Here is a 19,116-nt window from a genome sequence, read left to right on the forward strand (position 1 = left end):
ACCCCTAATGGAAGTGCTAGAAATGTGCCATGGGATTCCAAATCCCATTAAGTTGGCATGTACCAATGCCATCTTACTAGTTTAAGTGATCAGTCTAAGTTCATAATTGATCATAAAGATAGGATTAAGTGTCAAAGGGATCGCATAAACAAGACCAGTGTCTGCTGATACTGATAGAATTAAAAAGGAGAGAATGATCCAACATGGGAAGCGGGATAACAGCAGATTCATAGAATGGCAGATGTCCTAAACAGCACTCTGGCCTCCGAGTCAGCCCTTAAGGCATTCAGATCTGGCTAAAAAGCCCATGGGAGTTTCTCAGGCATGGAAAGCCAAGACACTATGGCAAAAAAAAAAAAAAAAAAAAAAAAAAAAAAAACCCTAAATGAAAGATCTCTGTGCGTGAGATCCCAGCGGAAAGAACAGGCCATCCAAGAAAGAGGTACCTTTCTCTGAAGGGAGGAGAGAACTTCCACTTTGTTTATGGCTTTGTCTAAATAAGGTTACCTTTATTGCAGCCACGTATCCTTTAAAACCATACAGCCAGAAAATAAATCAACCAACAAAGTTTCACAGAGTATCTGCAGTGAGCCTACTGCTCCATCAAATGCCTGCCCTGACAACTGGAATTAGCTGAAGAAAGCACATAGTTCTAGGACCCTACAAATGATTTTTTAAAAATTTTTTATTTGTCTTTCAAAAACCTCTTATTTGTAAACTGGCTCTAACTTACTTGCCACATCATTGCATTTATTAGAAATTGATAGGGTTGGCTTATTGTAAACATTAGACATAACTTCCTCTTCATTATAATGATTAAAAAATCAGTTTTCAAGCCAGTACTCTGGCATAGCAGGTAAAGCCACCACTTGCAGTGCCAGCATCCCATATTGGTGCCAGTTCGAGTCCTGGTTGCTCCTCTTCTGATCCAGCTCTCTGCTATGGCCTGGGATAGCAGCAGAAGATGACCCAAATCCTTGGGTCCTGCACTCACATAGGAGACCCAGAAGAAGCTCTTGGCTCCTGGCTTCAGATAGGCCCAGCTCTGGCCACTGAGGCCACTTGGGGAGTGAACCAGCAGATGGAAAATCTCTTTCTCTCTCTGTCTCTGTCTCTCTGTAACTCTGACTTTCAAATAAATAAATAAATCTTTTGAAAAAATCAGCTGTCATTTATTTTAAAAAATCAGTTTGAAAAAAAGCATGAAGAATCACCATTCTATTACATCATGAATGTGTGTGTAGAAAGGTACAAAAATCAACACCAAGATTTAGCTCTGGGGCCAATGCTGTGGTGCAGTGCGCTAAAGCCCTGGCCTGCAGCGCCAGCATCCTATATAGGCACCAGTTTGAGTCCTGGATACTCCATTTCCAATCCAGTTCTCTGCTAATGGCCTGGGAAAGCTGTAGAAGATGGCCCAAGAGCTTGGGCCCCTGCACCTGTGTGGGAGACACAGAAGAAGCTCTTGGCTCCTGGCTTCAGATCTACCCAGCTCCGGCCATTGTAGCCATTTGGGGAGTGAACCAGAAGATGAAAGAACTCTCTCTGTCTATCTCTCTCTGTCACTACCTCTCTCTGTAACACTCTTTCAAATAATTAAAATAAATCTTAAAAAAAAAAAAAGCAGCTTTAAAACTTGGGAAAACTTTAAAAAAAAAAAAAAAGGATTTAGCTCAGAGCTGGTGTTGTGGCACAGTTGCTTGCAACACTAGCATCCTGTATCAGAGCACTGAATCAAGTCCTGGCTGCTCCACTTCCAATCAAGCTCCTTGCTAATGTGCCTGAGAAAGCAGCAGAAGATGACCCGAGTGCTTGAGCCCCTGCTACCCACATGAGAGACCCAGATGGGACTTCCAATCTCCTGGCTTCAGCCTGGGCCAGCTCCAGCCATTGGGAGCATTTGGGGAATGAACCAATGGATGGAAGATCTCTCTTTTTCTCTCTCTCTTCTTTGCGTCACTCTGCTTTTCAAATAACTAAAATGAATATTTTTTTAAAAATACTCTCTGAATATCCATGTGCTAGGCACTGAGGTTACAGAGAAGAATAAAAATTTGGCCTTTTTTGGTGAAACTTAGGCCTAAAAAGAAAATAAGCCCATGAGAGCATTTCAGGCATGGAAAGCCAAGACACTGTGGCAAAGAAAGAAGGAAAGAAAGAGAGAGAGAGAGAGAGAGAGAGAAAGGAAGGAAGGAAGGAAGGAAGGAAGGAAGGAAGGAAGGAAGGAAGGAAGGAAGGAAAGAGTCCTACACAAAGGATCTCTGTGAGTAAGACCCCAGTGGAAAGAAGGGGCCATCGAAGAAGGATGTACTTTTCTCTGAAGGGAGGAAAGAACTTCCACTTTGCTTATGGCCTTGTCCAAATACTGACAGAGTTTGTGGTCAGAAAAGGCTTCCAAAGCCTTGGCAGCTCATGGCAAGAGCCTCGGGTCATCACTGACGTCATAAGTAAGAATGTTACTTGTTAAATTAATAACAGGAATCACTGTGCACTTACTCCCCATGTAGGACCTCTGTCCTCAATGAGGTATACTATTGAGAATTAACTGCAAAACTTGTTCTTAAATAGTACTTTCTACTTTGTTTGGAGGGGGGAGGTACAAATTGTTGAAATCTTTACTTAGGATAGATTTTGTCTTCGTATATAAAGTTAATTTAAAAAGAATCTTAATGAAGAATGAGATGGGAGAGGGAGTAAGAGGTAGGACAGGAGTGGGGGTGGGAGGGTGGGTATTGGGGGAAGAACCACTATATTCCTAAAGTTGTACCTATGAAATTTGCTTTCATTAAATAAAAGCTTAAAAAAACTTACCTATAGCCACTGATTAGTCACTTGTAGAAAGTATAATCAATACACATACATTATATATATATATAAAAACATATACACACATATATATATATAAATACACACATCTGAGGGTACTTCAAAATGTTCATGGAAAATGGATATAAAATATTAGTTTTGTTTTATTTTGATGGAGATTATTTTGAATTCCATGCACATGAAGTGTATTCACAAAGTTCATGAAAATTGTATATTACAAAAATATGCAAGAGCTGGTGATGTGGCAAAGCAGGTAAAACTGCCACCTGTAGTGCTGGCATCCCATATGGGTGCCGGTTCGAGTCCCAGATCCTCTACTTCCAATCCAGCTCTCTGCTACGGCCTGGGAAAGCAGTAGAAGATGGCCCACATCCCTGGGCTCCTGCATCCGTGTAGGAGACCCAGAAGTTCCTGGCTCCAGGCTTTGGATAGGTCCAGCTTGGGGCATTTTGGTCATCTGGGGAATGAACCAGCAGATGGAATACCTCTCTCTCTTTCTCTGCCTCTGCCTCTCCATAACTCTGCCTTTCAAATAGATAAATACAACTTTTAAAAAATAAAAATATGCATAGATTACAAAATTTTTCTACACAAAAATAAACAAATTTAACCCCTTTTTCCATGAACATTTTGAAGTATCCTCATTCATGTGTGTATGTGTATACATCTAATGTAAATCACTGGATAATATTTTCAGAGTTCAGGGTCATGGACTTCACTATACTCTCTGGGAAAGTGGAGAGGTGGCCACTTTAGATATTAAAGAAGCTGCAAGTGTAATTAATTTCTGAACAAAGTCTTATACTGTACTATAATAGTATTTTAAATTATGCAACACTATCAAAAGCCTTCTATGATTATACTAACTTTCTTTGGTTTCTTAACTGGTTCTTATCATCTTGAAACTTCCTACAGTATGTTATTCAATTTTCACATAGAAGAATATTTTTATTAAGAATCTTAACAATACAGCTTTATTTTTTTCTGACTCTCTAATAGGCTTCTTAGTAGAATAAAGACCCTGTATTATCAGGGCTGGCATTATGGCATAGCAGCTTAAACCCCCATCTAGATGAGATACTTGCATCTCATATGAGCCTGTGAGTTCAGGTCCCCGCTGCTCTACTTTCCATCCAGCTCCATAATAAAGCACCTGGGAAAGCAGCAGTGGACAAGGACTCAGGCCCCTCAGAAGTACGTAGTAGACCTGGACAGTAATTTCGGTTTCTGGCTTCCGTTATGGCCATTTGGGTAGAAAACCAGTAGATAAAAGGGCTATTTCTCTCTATGTGTTTCCCCCCACCCCTTCTCTCTGTAATCTGCCTTGCAAATAAATAAATAATTTTTAAAAGAAAATACAGTCTGATAAATAGTATAATCAATGTGTCCACACAGATTATAATAACAACATAAAAAGGACACGCTTAACTCTTCTTTGGGAAGGAAAAAGAGTTGAAAAGAAAACTATCTACAGGCTGAATATTGAAAGATAATGATTCATATTATTGACAATGAGGAAGGAAAATAAATAGTAATCTTTCATTCAGTGCCACCTTTTGTAGTATGTATTTTCCTCTACCAAGAACCTCCGTGGCATGTATTATCTATATCCAGTTCTTATTCTGGATATGCTTTTGACCAAAAGCATAGGAATTACCCCAAAATTTTTTTCTGATAAAAGTACTTACCAGCTACTTAATAGACCCTAAAAAAGTCCAGGTCTTAGAAATTGGTAGCTATGCAAATGGACAATCCAGAAACAGCCTAAATATTTACACACTAGGCATATTACTTAGTCAAGAATCTCTCTACCTATTCAAAGGATATTTTCTAACATTTTTGGAAACATTTGAGATGTCTAAAGCAATGGATTTTATATATCATGGTCATTTTAGCTTCTAGGTGAATTTGGTAGATTTACTAGGCCTAGAAAAAAACTAAACACAATCAATGAAATGGCTATATTTCTCTCTCTCTCTCTCTCTCTCTCTCTCTCTCTTCTTTCTTTCCTTTTTTAAGGAACTAGTCCTTCTCCCAGTCTTCATTGTCATCTTTTTGAAAAAAAATTATTTATTTGAAAGGCAGAGATACACAGAAACAGAGAAAGAGAGATCTTCCATCCATTGATTCACTCCCCAGATGGCCACAACGGCCAGAGCTGGGCCAGGCAGAAGCCAGGAACCAGGAGAATCCTCCCAGGCACTCACATGGGTGCAAAGTCCCAGGCATTTGTGCCATCTTCCATTGCTTTCCCAGGCACATTAGCAGAGAGCTAAATGGGAAGTGGAGCAGGACTCCAACCTGCACCCATATAGGATGCCAGTACTGCAGGCAGAGACTTGACCTTCTAAACCACAGCACTAACCCCAAATGAATTCATTTCTAAAAGCATACAGTGTGACACTGACTGAAGATATCCTTAGTGACAATATCCTTAGTGAGTAAGGATATTGAATCGGTAATTTAAATCTTCCCAACAAAGAAAATTCCAGGACCAGAATTTCACATGTGGCTTTACTTGTGAATTATACACCAAATTATTAAAAGAACTAATACCAGTAATTTTCAAACTCTTTCCAAAAACTGAAGAAGGGGGAACATTTCTGAACTCATTCTGTAAGGCTAGCATTATCCTGATACCAAAGTTATATTAGAAAAGAACTGTAAGAAATTGTAGTCCAATATCTTCATGAATATAGATGCAGAAATTCTTAAAAAAAAAAAATAGCAAAACGAAGTCAGCAGCATACTAAAAGGATTACACATCATAACCCAGTGGGATTTATCCCCAGAATGCAAGAGTTACTTAACATACAAAAATCAATCAATGTAATATACTATGTTAATAAGATGAAGGGGAGAAAAACGCCAAGATCATCTCACTTGATGTAGAAAAAGTACTGACAAAATTTAATGGCCTTTGGTGATGACACAGTCAGTAAACTGAGAATGGTAGGGAACTTACCCAACAGGATAACGATCATATATTATACACCTAGAGCTAACATATTCAGTGCTAAAAAATTGAAAGCTTTTACCCCAAGATCAGGAAAAAGACTAAGCTGCCTACTTTCACTATTTCTATTCAACACAGTTCCGGAAATCCTAGTCAGAACAATTAAGCAAGAAAGAGTGGGAAAGAGGCATCCAAATTGGAAAGGAAGAAATAAAACTATCTATATTCAAAGGCAACATGATTTTGTATAAAAAATTAAGGAATACATTCCCCCACACATACACACTGCTAGAGCTAAAACACAAAAATTCTGCAAAGCTGTAGAATACCAAATCGACACACAAAAATCATTTGCATTTCTACACACTAGCAATCAACAATCTGAAATACAATTAAGAAAAAATTCCAGTTATAATAACATCAAAAAGAAAAAATCCTTATGAATAGACTTCACCAAGGATGCAAAAGACTTTTACACTGGAAACTTCATATTTTTAAGATGGCTACTTCCCCCAAGATAATCTTCACATTCTATATAATCCCTTTCAAAATCCCAATGGCATTTTTTGCCGACTAACCTAAAACTCATATTGCCAGAGACCCCAAATACCCAAAATAATTTTGAAAGAGAAAAAAAATTTGGAGGACTTACATTGTCTGATTTCAAAAACTTAACACAGGGGCTGGCATTTAGCCTAGCGGTTGAGACAATTGCTTATCATATCAAAGTGCCTGACCAAAACACTAGGAGATGACAGGCAGTGCTCAAGTGGTTGGGTCCCTTCTATGTTTATATGGGAGACATGGACTGAGTTCTCTGCTCCCAGAGTGGGGGCTCTCTTTCTCTGTATATGTGTCTCTCTGTGTGTGCATCTGTTTCTCAAAAAAAAAAAAAAAAAAGCTAACTAAAATTGTATAATAATCAAAAATATATATATATATAATCAAAATATCTTGTTGCCAGCATAAGTATAGACATACAATCCCATGGAAAAGAATTGGAGTCTAGAGATAAACCCATATATTTAGTTCAACCATTCAATGGAGAAAAAATAGCCATTTTCAACAAAAGTTCCCAAGACAACAGTATATGTACATGCAAAGGTATGAAGTTGAATCCCTATCTCACATTATACATCAGATGCTGTTTGAGACACCCAAATCTCCTATCAGAGAGCCCAAAATGGATCAAAGAACTAAGCTACAACTCTTAGGAGAAAACAAACAACCAAATTTTAAAATGGGCAAAGAACTTGAATACATATTTCTTCAAGGAGATACACAAATTCCAAAAAGCACATGAAAACATTCTCATTGTCATTAGTCATTAACGGAATACAAATCAAAACCACAACTTCACATGAACTAGGATGATTATTGTAAATAAAAACTAGAAAATAGTAAGTTTGTTCTAGGATACAGGAAAAACTGGAATGATGTAAAATGGTGTGGTCTCTGTGGAAACAGTTTGGTGGTTTCTCAAAACATTAAGCACAAAATTATGTTATCACCAGCAATCCCATAATTGAAAACATAGACTCAACAAATACTTGTAAGCCACAGTACATTGCAGTGTTATACACAATTACCAAAAGATGACCTTAACTTATGTCCATCAGCAGATGAATAAAAAACCAAAACATTATACATACATTATATAATGGAATATTACCCAGCATTAAAAAAGGAATGGCATTCTGATACATGCTACAACATGGATAAACCTTGAAAACATTGTGCAAGGTGAACTAGACACAAAAGGACAAATAGTGTATGATTCTACTTATATGAGATATCTACATTAGCCAAATTCATAGAGAAAGAAAATAGAATGGTGGTTGACAGAGTCTTGGGGGGGGCAGAGATGGGGTAATTATTGCTTAATTGGTGCATTTCTATTTGGGACAAGGAAAAATTCTTGAGATGGATGGTAGTAACCATTCACAACATGTAAATGTGCTGAATGCTACTGAGTTGTATATTCCATAATGGTTTAAATGATAAATTTTATGTTTAGTATACTTCACTACAATAAAAAATTCAAACAGCAACAAAAAGTAAGTCAAAAATAGTCAGCTTTACCCATTTCTTCTCACAGAAGATCTACTTGGCCATTAACATATAAAGGATTATATCTTCAAAAGAGTTCAAGAAGCTCAATAACAAACAATCCAATTAAGAAATGGACTAAGGACTTGAATGGGTATTTTCAAAGTATGAAATACAAATGGCCAACAGACATAAAAATAATCAGGATCACTAGCTATCAGGAAAATTCAAATAAAAACCATAATGAGGTTGCACTTCCCTCTAGTTAGAATGGCTATCATACAGAAATAAAAATAATAATAAATGCTGGTAAGTATGTGGAGAAATAGCTATCCTAATATATCACTGGTGGAAATGTAAACTAGTACAACAATTATAGAAGATAGTATGGAGATTCCTCAGAAACCTGGAAATAGACCTACTATATGATTCAGCCATTCCACACCTGGGAATTTACCTGGACAAAATGAAATAAGCATATGAAAGTAATTTGTACCCCTATGTTTATTGCAGCTCAATTCACAATAGCTAAGATATGGAATCAACCCAACTGTCCATCAACTAATAACTGGATAAAGAAAATGTATATATAGTATGGAATAGTAATAGTATAGTATAGTATGACTACTCAGTCATAAAAAAGAATGAAGTCCTATCTTTTGCAACAAAATGGATGTAACTGGAAACCATTATGCTTAGTGAAGTAAGTCAGTCCCAAAAACAACTATCACATGTTTTCTCTGACGTATGGTAGTTAATATAGAATACAAAAATAATGTTTAGGAGTGAAATGGACATCTTGGGATTTGATTGTTATTTTTAGCCCTTGTTTATATTCTTGTAGAACTGTGTTCTTTATACTTTTTACCTGTTGAATATTATGATCAGTGGTGCATTAAACCTGTGATTTAATGATATTGTTGCAAAAATTAAAGAAAGAAAAGGAAGGAAGGAGGGGATTTGAGGGAGGGAAAAAAGGATAGAGGGAAGTATGGTTATCTTCTTAGAATTGTACCTATGAAAAACATGAAATCTGTTCTCTTTGTATTGATAAAAAGTTTTAAGTACCTTCAAACTCCCTATGTTTATGTACTCCTTAGGAGCTTCAGAGTTTCTTGCTCTTATTCCACAAGACATACTGTTACTCATCCAATTTTGGTTTTGTTTTATTACCCACTTTCCAAAAACAAATGTGTGAATTAGATTGTTTTACTCCAGATGAACTCAGGAGGATTTTGATAAACCTCCAAGTGAGGGATGGCTGCATTATTCAATTAGGCTCTTAACATGGCCATGGTGTTTCAATGTGTTGATTCTGTTGACATAATATAGCAGAAATAAAATCCATCACTTTTTTCACTTCCTTGAACTTCTTTGTAATTAAGAAAAATAAAGAATACATGAAATGGTCGTAAACCACTCAAACTTTCTAATTTTTTTTCCAGAAACCTTTTATTTAAGGAATACAAACTTCAGGCTTTTCATAAATATGACATTAGGAATATAATGATTCTTCCCACCATACCTGTCCTCCCACTCACACTCCCACCCCTCTTCCTCTTGCCTCTCCTATTTCCATTCTTATTTTTTACTAAGATCTATTTTCAATTAACTTTATGCACATATGATTAACGCTTTCTTTCATAGTGATGACCATGCATCTGTGTTTCTGTTTGTAGCACATCCTTAAGCATCTTTTGTAAGACTGGATGAGTGGTGACAAATTCTTTCAATTTCTGTTTGTTGTGGAAGATCTTTACTTCACTTTCATTCATAAATGAGAGCTTTGCAGGGTACAGTATTCTGGGTTGACAGCTTTTTTTTTTCTTGGACTTGGAATATATCTTGCCATTCTCTCTTAGCCTGTAGGATTTCAGAGGAGAAGTCAGCTGTGAGCCTAACTGGAGATCCTCTGAAAGTAATCTGGCATTTCTCTCGTGCACATTTTAGAATCTTTTCTTTATGTTTTACTGTGGCTTCAGGGTGTCATGATGAAGATCTTTTCCAGTCATGTCTATCAGGAGTTCTATGTGCTTCCTCTACTTGGATGTCCCTTTCGTTCTCCAAATTATGGAATTTTTCTGTAATTATTTCACTAAAAAGGCCTTCTAGTCCATTCTCTCTTTCCATGTCTTCAGGAACTACTAAGATATTAGATATTATTTGATAGTATCCCATATATCTCCAACATTGGTTTTTAGTTTTTTTATTTCTTTTTTTTTTTTTGGGGGGGGGGGGGAGATCTGGCCATAAAATTCCCAGAGATTTGTCTTCTAACTTGGATAGTCTTTCTTCTGCCTCACAGTCTGCTCTTAAGTTTTCCACCATACTTTTTACTTGTTCTATTGAATTTTTTATTTCCAATATTTCATTTTGATTTCTTTTTAAAAATCTCAATTTCCTGGGAAAAATTTCATTTATGTCATGTACAGATTTCTTTAGTTCATTAATTTGCTTCTGATTACTTCTAAGTAATCCTACAATCAATTTTTTGAATTCCATTTCTGGCATTTCATCAATCTCTTCATCTTCACATTCTAATACTGAAGTGTGTTCTTTTGGGGGCATCATGTTGTCTTCCTTATTCTTGTTTATTGAATTGCTACATTTATTATTGGGCATTTGTGGTGATACTTACTGGTTTGTTTTTCCCTGTGATGGCTTTTATCTTTAAACTATGCCTCTGTGGCTTAGTCGTGGAGTGTCTGCTCTTTCAGTGAATACCCAGAGGTGTGTGTTGGGTGTGGTCAGGGAGCTCTGTTCAGTGCTCCAGGGTGAGAGGAGTGCCTAAGGTGGCACCTAAGTTGGGCATGGCAAATCTCCTTTTTTTTTTTTAATCAGAAGGGAGGTTTGTTCAGATCTGTTGGCATAGTATCAAGCTCACCTCTCCTCAAAGGAGACCAATGCCTGGGTGCTAGCCCCAGTGGGTACAATTTTCATCTGCACTGCTATAAGAATCACACAAAAGACTTGTGCAGTCTTCAGTATGAGCACAGATGCCACAGCAATGACCATCACCAGTGTATGGGGAGCCCCAAGCATGTGGAGCTGCCCACAGTGACTGCCCAAAGCTACATCCAGAACCCTCACACACAGCCACAGTATTTTCACAGTCCCAGCACACAAGGCTCCCACAGTCATGAGCTCCCAGCCCCCTGTCAGTGCTCCCAGCCAGACTCAGGTGTCTCCTCTCAGCTGGTTGTTGGGCGTGCAGACACGTGCTGTCACAGCTGTTGCATATGTCCAAAATGGCACCCACACTCTCTCGGCTAGTTACAGGGCACTGGTGCCAGGTGTTTGAGGAGAAATAAATGTGGCCCCTTTTTTTCCCTCTAGGTTGGCAGGAACACTGTCCCCCACAGGGCTCCAAGCCAGACTTCCCCCAGGCTCTTCCTGCAGCTTTATCTCCAGTGGCCTGGGCTGCTGCAGTCTGCTCTCACCTCACTCCAAAGCTGGTGCTGAGGCTCTCAGCTGCTGGGGTCCTGAGCTGTGCACGTCCACACCCTCCATGTTGGTTCACAGTGTCCCTCTAATTTGTGAGAAGTTTCCTCAGCCTTTTTCTTCCTAACTCTCCCCTGAGACTTCCTTAATGTTCTCAATATCAATTCAACAAATAATGATTGATTGTGACAGGAAAGATTTATGACAAGTATTGTATAAAGCAGACATTGAGTAGTCTAACACATGGTTTTTGCCTTCCCAAAGGATTCAATCTTATACAGTTCTGTGAATTATAGGCCCAAACCACCAACGGTTTTGTAGAGCCCAGGAGTGAAGTATACTTTTTATAATTTTTTTTTCGACAGGCAGAGTGGATAGTGAGAGAGAGACAGAGAGAAAGGTCTTCCGTTTTGCCGTTGGTTCCCCTTCCAATGGCCGCTGCGGCCGGCGCATCTCGCTGATCCAAAGCCAGGAGCCAGGCGCTTCTCCTGGTCTCCCATGCGGGTGCAGGGCCCAAGGACTTGGGCCATCCTCCACTGCCTTCCCGGGCCATAGCAGAGAGCTGGCCTGGAAGAGGGACAACCGGGACAGAATCCGGCGCCCCAACCGGTACTAGAACCCGGTGTGCCGGCGCCGCAAGGTGGAGGATTAGCCTGTTAAGCCACGGCGCTGGCCTACTTTTTATAATTCTACACAAGAATGTTATTTCATGGCATGTGAATGCTATGTGGAACTCAATTAGGGGTAGGCGTTTGGCACAGCAGTTAAAATGCCCACATCCCCTATCAGAGTGCCCACTTTTGAGAAGTTCCAGTTCTAATTCCAGCTTCTTGCTAATGCCCACTCTGGTAGGCAACAGGCGATGGCTCTAGTACTTGGGTCCCTGCCACCCATGTGGGAGCCGCAGATTGAGCTCTAGGTTGCTGGCTTCTCAGCCTTGGCTTCTGCAGGCTTTGGGGGAGTAAATCAGCAGATGAAAGAGCTTTCTCTCTCTCTCTCTCTCTCTCTCTCTCTCTTCTCTATCAAGTAAATAAATTTCAAAAAAATTTAAGCAAAATAAAAATCAACAATTTTAGAGCACAGTTGCACCAATTCATTCACATACCTCCTGTGGCTCCTTTCAAGCTCCAACAGACTAGATGGGCCAAACAGCCTGAGGCAATTTACAGAAAAAATTGCCAACCATTGATCTGGAAGGTGAAGTGAAAGGCATATGTTAATCACTGGACTCCCACTCCCATGCCTAGTGTACAGGGATCCTGAATAAGAACAAAATGATCAAAGTGATCAAAGGAGGTATCCTGAAGCTGGTCCTGGAAGGACAGCAAGTGTTGCAATAGGTGATGATTCAGAAGTGAAAATCCTAAACCAAAGGAGAGATTTTGCACAGAGGAAGAAGGAAAAGTATAAACCAGGAAGGGCTTTGGATATAAGACACCCCAACCCTACAGTCAAAAGAAACTTCTGGGAGAAAGAATGTGAATGGTCCAGCTGTAACACCCTCTTTATTGCATGGTAGAAAACATTAATAATCACAAACACTAGATTTTACCTTTTTTATTTTTTACTCAAAAAGTTCTAATTTTCACTCAGCACTACTATCTGGAATTAGATGTATTCTATAAACTATTAGAGAAAACTGTGTTGAAAAATGTGTAATCTGAAAGATAGATGCACTCAGATTAGACTTGTCAATAGCCACACAATTGGTGATTGAGCAAAATGGATATGCATTTCTACAATTCTACTGTTTAGATGTACCACTCCAACAGCTGTCACCGAATGCCCAACATTTTATAATTGCATTTTTATAAGATTTTATTTATTTATTTGAGAGGTAGAGTTACAGACAGTGAGAGGGAAAGACAACAGCCAGAGCTGAGCTGAAGCCAGGAGCCAGGAGTTTCTTCCTGGTCTCCCACGCCATCTTCCACTGCTTCCACAGGCCATGGCAGAGAGCTGGATCAGAAGAGGAGCAGCTGAGGCTAGAAGCGGCGCCCATACGGGATGCTGGTGCTGCAGGCAGAGGATTAACCTACTGCGTCACAGCGCCAGCCCCTGTAATTGCATTTTGGTATTTCAGGTCTGTATCTGCATGTTTGGTCGCTTACAAGGCAGTTAATAAAAATGTCCCTGCAAATCCTATAAGACTGTCAAAGCAGATGAACTGTGTCAGTAATCCAAAGGTCAAAGGCCTCCCAGCTTGATGGTAACCAAGTAGTCAATTTTTCACCCTTTTGTCTCAATGTTTTCTTCCCTAGTAACCTTCCCAGAAAACATCTGCTAGGAAAAAGCAAAGTCCCAATCTTTGGACTCTGACATGATTCAGGTAACTGTTTTACTTTATAAACCATCAAGGAGATTACAAAAGAAAATGTTTAGCTCGTGCTGTCGCTGCTTTCAAATGCACTAAAAGTGCATGGGGCTCTGCGGGCAGGCTTGGTGGTGCAGCTCTGCCAGTCACAGGGCTGGGCAGGACTTCACAAGGGAGAATTTTACAGAAAGATGGTATCTTCAGTAAGGACTCCCCCTCCAATCCTCTCAATAAGAAAACCAATTAGCCTATCACAGACAACCATCACTACGTAGAGCTACCCAGCCTAGTGCAAATCCATACTCTGCTCCCCACCCCAGCTGTGTAACCTTGGCAACATAATCTGGTTTATAACCTCCCTGAGACTCAGTCTCATCATCTGCAAAATGGGACCAATAACAGAGCCTGCCCCACAGGAGTTCTGTGACAGTTCGTGTTCAGTTGTTATTTTGATGATCGTTAGTACTCTACTATTATTCTGATGGTTCCAAGATAAGCATTGCCCAGAAAATCAAGATACCCGCTTTTCTCTTCCTGTCAGCCCTCAGTCTTCCCTGGGATCCACTATTAATGACTGCGAATTCATACCATGTAGTGTAGCCTTCCATTTCTGTGCACTTTCTTTGCTTACCACCATTAAGAGGCCCTTTGTGGACTTTAATTACTCCAGCCTCAGAAAAGTCTTAACTTGCAAGGACGAACAGGCCAGCCCTCTAGCATCAGAGTTACCCCCTCTTCTTGTGCTCTCTGATAGGAGATGTGTGTATCTCCAACATATGAACAATGGCACCAAATATCCACCCCCTGATTTTGGCAAATTGGAATTCATAAATAGATTCAATCTTATTTTGAAAAATCAAAACATGTGACAGGTCATTATGGAAAAATTCATGCCTGTTATAGATTCTTTCACTTCTCCATTAAATAGGAATAATACTAACATACACTTCAAAATCTATTGGGATGGGGGGGCCGGTGTGGGGCAAGCACATGAAGCTGCTGCTGGCAACCCCAGCATCCCATATCAGAGTGCTGGTTTGAGTTCTGGCTGCCCCATTTCTGATCCAGCTTCCTGTGAATGTGCCTTGGAGAGAGGCAGAGGAGACCAGGATGGAGTTCCAGTTTCCTGGCTTTGGCCTGGCCTGGCCCTGATTGTTGCAGCCATTTGGAGAGTGAACCAGTGAATAGAAGATACCTGTCTCTCCCTTTATCTCTCTCTCTCTCTCTCTCTCTCTCTCTCTCTCTCTCTCTCTCATGCTTTGCCATAAAAAAAAGAGAGAGAGAGAGAGAGAGAGAGAGAGAGAAAAGGAAAAAAAGAAATAAGTAAATAAATCTTTTTGTACATGCTTTTGGGGTGGCAAAATGGGATACACTGTGTAAAGTATAAAGAGCCCTTCAAGTGTCCCTTCCACTCTTACAGGTCCCCACACATTTACTGGGGGCTCCCCTTCCCTTGCCAGAATGTTGACTAACCACTTGCCCCTACATCCATTGCTGGCATTTACATTGAAGGCCCAGTGCACCGCAGTCAGAAGAATTAGCATTCTACGAATGTCAGGAACAAGAGACAGACCTACCACCACACAAACAAGCAGTACTAGCATAAAGCCATGCACCAAAAGCTTATGTTGTCAGCCAGGCTCCATAGTAAACCAACTAATTCAGAGTCTCTGAGAGGAAGGACTAGGCTAATTTCTTCAATCTTCCAGGTGATTACAATGTACAGCAAGATTGAAAACCCTGACTTTGGGAATGGTATTGCTTAGACAACTTAAAAAAACTTTCATTAACTAAAGTGCAGACAAGATAATTAAGGATTTGAAGCAGACTGAATTTTCAGTCAATTATTTTAAGATTCCTATTGAATTTGTTGTGAGTTTCATTTATAAAATAGGTACCTAGGAAAGGGTTTTCTAGGTCAAGTCCATTTTTTAGTACAGAGAAACTGATCTAACACTGTTCTTGCACCCAGAAATAAAGGAGGTGGTTCTTAATCCTTCCCCTCTGGCTTCTGTTTTTGTTTCTAATATTTCTCTTTGTATCCATTCTAGGGATGACCTCTGATGATAGTGACTTTTTTTTTTTTTTTTGACAGGCAGAGTGGACAGTGAGAGAGAGACAGAGAGAAAGGTCTTCCTTTTGCCGTTGGTTCACCCTCCAATGGCCGCCGCGGTAGGCGCGCTGCGGCTGGCGCACCGCGCTGATCCGATGGCAGGAGCCAGGTGTTTCTCCTGGTCTCCCATGGGGTGCAGGGCCCAAGCACTTGGGCCATACTCCACTGCACTCCCTGGCCACAGCAGAGAGCTGGCCTGGAAGAGGGGCAACCGGGACAGGATCGGTGCCCCGACCAGGACTAGAACCCGGTGTGCTGGCGCCACAAGGCGGAGGATTAGCCTAGTGAGCCACGGCGCCGGCCTAAGCAAACTTTTTATAGACCGTTCTCTAAAATTCTGATCAGAGAGGTATATTTGCATAGTTTAGGCAGTCATCTAGATACTAACTATAATATCTGATTAGCACCAATCTTGTCCCGGTTGCCCCTCTTCCAGGCCAGCTCTCTGCTGTGGCCAGGGAGTGCAGTGGAGGATGGCCCAAGTGCTTGGGCCCTGCACCCCATAGGAGACCAGGAGAAGCACCTGGCTCCTGCCATCGGATCAGTGCGGTGCGCCGGCAGCAGCGCGCCTACCGCGGCGGCCATTGGAGGGTGAACCAACGGCAAAAGGAAGACCTTTCTCTCTGTCTCTCTCTCACTGTCCACTCTGCCTGTCAAAAAAAAAAAAAAATTTTTGCTTAAGCAGCTTCAGCGTTTCTTATTTAGCGAAAATTTTTGTACTGGAAATAATCATGGATTTAACACACCACCTCTCTGAGGGAGCCGTTGCACAAGAGGAAGCAGCTTAAGAACATTTACGCAATTTACCCCATGTTTTAAACCATAGGAAATGGCAAAACAGGAATTGGAGCCCAGGTTCATCTGATCCAAGTCTAGATTCTTGACCATGAAGCTCTAGGATCGCTATATCTTTCTGAACAACAGCACCAAAAATCTTTTTCTGCCTTCCAAATCTTATCTGGCCCAATCCAATCCCTGCCTCAAACAGGAATCAGACACTCAAATGCCTACGGGGACCAAACTATTACACAAATGAGTTAATACAGGTCATAATCAAGTAGAAAACCCACATTGTTCTACTGTGTGACTTGGCTACCACTCAGTTTCAGCCAATTATTGTCCTGGGAGAAGTTAGTATTATCAGTTCCCTTAAATTTTGTAAAAGAAACCAGAAATCTGGATTTTTGTGAGAACCATTTCAATTTTTAAATATTAACTATAAATGTACTTGTTTTTCAAAAAAGTATTACATGGGACAATGCTGATCAGGTTAAGCTCTACGAGCTGTAGTTTGGAAGGAAGAATATGAGGCTCTTTCTGTAGTCTCATCTTTTGGTTTCTGATAGAGATTAATTGGTTTGGGTACAAGTAAATTACTTGCCAGACAACATGGCAGAGAAAGGGGCAAATGTCTACAGTCCTCAGAAGAAAAACAAGTCAACTCATGAACTCATCAGATTCTCACTGATAACATATACATATACATACACATACACATATATACATACACCATGAAAGACAGCCTTTGATGTTCTTAAATAAAATTTGTGCCTTGATGACAAAATTGAGCATGTAAAAACACTATGTACCAGGGTGGGCACTGTGGCATAGCAGGTAAAGCCACTTCCTGGGGCACTAGTATCTCATATGGGCACCGATTTGAGTCCTGGGTGCTCTACTTCCAATCCAGCTCCCTGCTAATGTTCCTGGGAAAGCAGCAGAGAATGGTCCAAGTCCTTGCGCCCCTGCACCCATGTGGAAGACCTGGAAGAAGCTCCTGGCTCCTGGCTTTGGACCGGCCCAGCTCGGCCATTGCGGCCATTTGGGGAGTGAACCAGTGGATGCCTCTCCCTCTCTCTGTAACTCTGCCTTTCAAATAAATAAATAAATATTTTTAAAAATACTGCATATCAGTTCTTGCAAATATTGATATTATATGAAATTTACACACATCTCTGACAATAAGTTCACCAGAGTAACTTCAAGCCAAATTAAAACCAACTCACTCCTTTCAGGCAAAAGCTTTCTTATCTGCTGCTGACCAAGGAACAATTATCAGGTTTAGAGGTGGTTTTTTTTTTTTTTTTTTCTCTCCCAGGAATGACAACTTAAATGGAAAGCCCTCAGGTTGAATTACAGCAAAAAGAAAAAATTCCTATTTTCTAAAATCTCTCTTTAACTCTGGCTCTCAGATCTCTGAACTAGAGATAGGGCTGGAATGTGGCTGTAGACTGGGAGTAACAGTGCCGGAAACTATTCAATGGATGTGTCTAAGCATACAATTTTTAAAAGAGGTTTCCCAGTAGCCTTCAATGCAAAAAGGATTTGTTATTTAACCTACTGGACCTTCAAATAAGTATTGAGTCAGTACTTCTGTCTCTGTTTCATTCACATTAAGTAACTCTAGTATTTTCATTTGTCTCTTTTTGTTTTCTCTTCCTGGCCACATACAGTTTTTTTGTTTTTTTTTTTTTGTTTTTTGTTTTTTTTTTTAATTTTTGACAGACAGAGTGGACAGTGAGAGAGAGAGATAGAGAGAAAGGTCTTCCTTTTGCCGTTGGTTCACCCTCCAATGGCCGCCGCGGTAGGCGCGCTGCGGCCGGCGCACCGCGCCGGTCCGATGGCAGGAGCCAGGTGCTTCTCCTGGTCTCCCATGGGGTGCAGGGCCCAAGCACTTGGGCCATCCTCCACTGCACTCCCTGGCCACAGCAGAGAGCTGGCCTGGAAGAGGGGCAACCAGGATAGGATCGGTGCCCCGACCGGGACTAGAACCCGGTGTGCCGGCGCCGCAAGGCGGAGGATTAGCCTATTGAGCCGCGGCGCCGGCCCACATACAGTTTTTAAAACCATAGTTGTATTAGAGTTTTATAAAATGTAAATTATTTTGCATGCATCACTGCATTTGTAAAGACGTGGCTTTCAGGTATGTACTGAAGGAATAAAAGAGCGAAAGTGTAGAACAGAAATGCCTGGGAGACCCATTTTCTCCTTGAATTTACATTCAATACAAAGATTTCAATCTCAAATTAAGAAGGGATTACTCCCCTTCTATCCAAATGCATCTTCAAAATGATTACTTTGTGTAATGTTCAACACAGAACTTGATGTGGAATGAATAGACCATGAATAGCAAGTGCAAGATGGCAATTTCTTGTAAAAACCTGAATTTTAGGAGCCAGTGGTATAGCACAGCAGGTTAAGCTGCCACTTGCAATGCCAACATCCCATGTTACACCAGTTCAAATTCCAGCTTCTCTGCTTCCAATCCAACTGCCAGCTAATGTGCCTGGGAAAGCAGCAGAAGATGGCCCAAGCGCTTGGGCCCCTGCACTCACATGGGATACCAAGATGGAGCACCTGACTGTCGGCTTCAGCAAGGCCTACCCCTGCCATTGCAGCCATTTGGATTCTAAACCA

The sequence above is a fragment of the Lepus europaeus genome, chromosome 1, assembly GCF_033115175.1.
Source record: "Lepus europaeus isolate LE1 chromosome 1, mLepTim1.pri, whole genome shotgun sequence".
Lineage (NCBI taxonomy): Eukaryota > Metazoa > Chordata > Mammalia > Lagomorpha > Leporidae > Lepus > Lepus europaeus.